Source organism: Rutidosis leptorrhynchoides, chromosome 11 (assembly GCF_046630445.1).
Source record: "Rutidosis leptorrhynchoides isolate AG116_Rl617_1_P2 chromosome 11, CSIRO_AGI_Rlap_v1, whole genome shotgun sequence".
NCBI classification, from domain to species: domain Eukaryota; kingdom Viridiplantae; phylum Streptophyta; class Magnoliopsida; order Asterales; family Asteraceae; genus Rutidosis; species Rutidosis leptorrhynchoides.
Window position 1 is genome coordinate 165,759,520 of NC_092343.1, and position 4,782 is coordinate 165,764,301.

General features: G+C 31.0%; 1 non-coding gene across 1 annotated transcript; it reads right to left on the reverse strand.

The window, feature by feature from the left end:
* Window positions 1–3,500: 3,500 nt before the first annotated feature.
* Window positions 3,501–3,607, reverse strand: LOC139879177 (small nucleolar RNA R71). Its single transcript, XR_011770030.1, has one exon. It is a non-coding gene; the product is annotated as a small nucleolar RNA R71 (small nucleolar RNA).
* Between the last annotated feature and the right edge of the window lie 1,175 nt (window positions 3,608–4,782).

Consider the following 4,782-nt stretch of genomic DNA (forward strand, 5'->3'; position numbering starts at 1 on the left):
CAACGCTCGACGCAACGGACTAAAAATTACAAGTCAACTATTATAATATAATATATAATTAATTCTTAAAATTATTTATATATTATATTATTTAATAAAACCGTCGGCAAGAAGCAAACAATCGAATGTGAGCTGGAATCCCAGGCCATGCGATCGCATGGCCAGCAAGAACAATCTCCATGCGATCGCATGGCAGCAAATATCTGGCTACATCTATAAATTTCGCAGTTTTTGATCGAATGTTTACACATCTTTTTCTTTCCTCTCCCTCACACGATATATATTTATATTTATAGTTTAATTATAATTTTAATATTAAAGTTTAATAATAAGGGTATGTTAGCGAATGTTGTAAGGGTGTAAGTCGAAATTCTGTCCGTGTAAAGCTACGCTATTATTAATCATTGTAAGTTATGTTCAACCTTTTTAAATTAATGTCTCGTAGCTAAGTTATTATTATACTTATTTAAGCCGAAGTAATCGTGATGTTGGGCTAAAATATTAAAATTGAGTAATTGGGCTTTGTACCATAATTGAGGTTTGGACAAAAGAACGACACTTGTGGAAATTAGACTATGGGCTATTAATGGGCTTTATTTTTGCTTAATTAAATGATAGTTTGTTAATTTAATATAAAGATTTACAATTGGACGTACCTATAAATAACCATATACACTCGATCGGACACGATGGGCGGGATATTTATAAGTACTAATAATTGTTCATTTAACCGGACACGGGAATGGATTAATAGTCAATGGACTTATTAAAACAGGGGTGAATTATATACAAGAAAAATTGGTGTAATTATAGTTTAAGTCCCCAATTAGTTGGAATATTTGACTTCGGATATAAGGATAATTTGACGAGGACACTCGCACTTTATATTTATGACTGATGGACTGTTATGGACAAAAACCAGACGGACATATTGAATAATCCAGGACAAAGGACAATTAACCCATGGTAATAAACTAAAATCAACACGTCAAACATCATGATTACAGAAGTTTAAATAAGCATAATTCCTTTATTTCATATTTAATTGCACTTTTAATTATCGCACTTTAATTTATTATCATTTTAATTATCGTACTTTTTAATTATCGCAATTTTATTTATTGTCATTTTATTTATCGCATTTAAATAAAGTCTTTTATATATTTAATATTTTACATTAGGTTTTAACTGCGACTTAAGTTTTTAAATCGACAAACCGGTCATTAAACGGTAAAAACCCCTTTTATAATAATAATACTACTTATATTTATATTTATATTTATACAAATATAGTTTTAAAAATATAGCTTTAAACTTGGCTAGCTCCCTGTGGAACGAACCGGACTTACTAAAAACTACACTACTATACGATTAGGTATACTGCCTATAAGTGTTGTAGCAAGGTTTAGGTATATCCATTCTATAAATAAATAAATAACTTGTGTAAAATTGTATCGTATTTAATAGTATTTCGTAGTAAATATATAACTATTTTGTATACTCCTCTACGCACATCATGTATTTTTGGCGCCGCTGTAGGGGAAAAACAACGTCGAAAGCGAAACGCTATATATAAAAAAAAGATTTTTAATTTACTTTTGTAAAAATACGTTTTAAATATTAAAAATACAAAAGTAAATATATATATATATATATATATATATATATATATATATATATATATATATATATATATATATATATATATATATATATATATATATATATTAAGAGTTGTTTAAAATATATAAATTATAAAGTATTTTTATTTCTATTTTAGTTTTTTTTAAAATTTAAGTTTTTATTTATCTTATATAAATAATTTATATAATTATAAAACAGAAAATTAAAAACAGGAAAAAAGAACTCGGCCCGGTACTGTAGCAGCCCAATATTTGGCCTGGAACCGAGGCTCATGCGTTCGCATGGGATTTTTACTATCAACCCATGCGATCGCATGGCTTGATTTGACAGGCCTGGTACATAAGCTGATCGAATTAGGGTTAGTTAATAATAATTATTATTATTAATTATTTACCCTAATTAGGGTTTATTAATTAATTAATTTCTAATATTAGTTTGTTTAATTTGTATTTTTAGTTTTAATTAGTTTTAATAAATTATAAAATTAATACTTTTATAAATAAATAATATAAAAATAATATTTTTATAAAAATTGTACTTTTTACAACTTTAAGTTTATTTTTATATTTTGTATCTTTTTATTTGTTTTAGCGTAATATTTGTATTTTTCGTTCGTATTTAGTTATAAGTCATAGTTTTTGCCATAGTTATTTTTATTTCTAGATTTTTAGGCTTTGTTGTAAAATTCCTTGAGTGCTTTTTCTTTAGACTAAGATTTAGGTACTTTAGAATTATGCGACGCTGTTTATAAATTTTAGTTCCTTTTTAAGTTTCGACGCGCTACTTTCTTATTTTTATTTTTCGGTGCCTATTTTTTTTCGACCTCTTATTTTTTCGACGCACTTTTTCTTTTTCGTTCTTATTTCTCGACGCTCTAGTTTTTTGGGCATAGAATTTTCTATTTCTTCTCTAAAATTTCTTTAAATTTCGCCGAAAAATTATTTTAAGCGGTTAAATTGATAGACATCCAAAATTTTCTGGTTCGTAGTAATAGTTGGATTTGTTAGTGGCGAGTTGTGGGCTTCCGATTTAAAGGGTCCTGGCTACCTGCTGCATCTATTGGCTATTCGAAACGTGGAAAAAATCAGAAAAGTCTATTAAATTTGATAACTTATATAATTTTTATCTTTTATAACTAATAGGATATTCAGTAAATGCACCGAGCAAAACGTTCACCACCTTTTATACGTTCACCACCTGTAACTCTATCAAGACATCTAGCCAATATTGTTGCAGTTGATTTTTCTTTAGAATCGTCATCTAGTCGACCAAGTAATCCAATTCAAATTTCCGATAATCCATTTTTTGAACTCGACCTCACAATTGAGAATCCGGAGGATATTCAGGGACAATTCAGAGATCCTGAACCACTAATCTTTCCTCTGGAACCACCAATCATTCAAACAGAGATTGTCGAGGAACAAACCATTAAATCAGAATCCTCTAGTGATTCAGATTCAACAAATTCAATCATGGAAAATCTGGAACCTCTAAGTATGGAAGACCGAATGAGAGCTAAACGCACTGGCCAAGGTCATGCAATTACTCAACCAGACATTAATGCGCCAGATTATGAAATCAAAGGACAAATCCCACATATGGTAACTAATCAATGCCAATTTAGTGGTGCACCGAAGGAAGATCCAAACGAACATCTTCGAACCTTTAATAGGATCTGTACTCTATTTAAAATAAGAGAAGTTGAGGATGAACAAATCTATCTCATGTTATTTCCCTGGACTTTAAAGGGAGAAGCTAAAGATTGGTTAGAATCGATACCTGAAGGGGTGATTGATACATGGGACGTTTTAGTTGAAAAATTTCTTAAACGATTCTTTCCGGCATCTAAAGCCGTGAGACTTCAAGAAGATATTTTTACGTTCACACAAAAGCCAAATGAAACTCTATATGAGGCGTGGACAAGATTTGGAAAGTTATTAAGAGGATGTCCGCAACATGGTTTAGACACTTATCAAATAGTACAAATATTCTACCAAGGATGCGACATCACTATACGGAAAGACATCGATATAGCAGCTGGTGGTTCCATTATGAAGAAAACAGCAACTGAAGCTTACAAAATTATTGATAACACTGCTTCCCATTCATATGAGTGGCACCAAGAAAAAGATGTCGTTAGATCATCTAAAGCAGCTAGAGCCGATTCTAGCCATGACTTTGATTCCATTTCTGCAAAGATAGATGTTGTCGAGAGACGAATGGAAAAGATGACTAAAGATATTCACTCAATAAGAATTAGTTGTGAGCAGTGTGGAGGACCACATTTGACAAAAGATTGTCTCAGTATTGAACAAACAATGGAACAAAGAGAGAATGTTTCATACATGAACCAAAGGCCTGGAAATAATTATCAGAATAATTATCAACCGCCAAGACCAATCTACAATCAAAATCAGAATTATAACTGAAATGTTCCATACAATAACCAACAAGGTCCTAGCAATCAACAAGTATCCAATAATACTTACAATTAGTAAAGACCTATTTTTCAAAACAAACCACCACAAACTGATGATAAAAAGCCAAATTTAGAAGACATGATGTCGAAGCTAGTTGAATCTCAAACGCAGTTTTTCACATCTCAGAAACAAACCAATGAACAAAATGCTCAAGCATTTAGAAATCAACAAGCTTCTATTCAAAATCTGGAACAAGAAGTAAGCAACCTAGCAAGGTTGATAGGTGAAAGAAAACCGGGGAGTCTACCTAGTGATACAAATGCTAACCCCCGGAATGAAACAGCTAAAGCCATTACCACAAGAAGTGGTATTACACTTAAACCACCTGAAATACCTGTAATTTCTGATGAAGCTATTCCCACTCCACAAGAACCACAATCTGAGCAAGATAAGGAAACACAACCGGTAGTTGAAAAGGTTAATGAAGATAACACAGTTAAGACTAAACCTTATGTTAAACCATACCAACCACCACTTCCTTACCCAAGTAAAATGAGAAAAGAGATACTTGAAGCCGAGCAATCCAAATTCTTGGATATGTTTAAACAAATAAATGTCAATCTTCATTTCATTGATGTGATTTCAGGAATGCCAAGATATGCTAAATTCCTAAAAGATCTAATCACAAATAGAAAGAAAATGGAAGAACTCTCAGCTG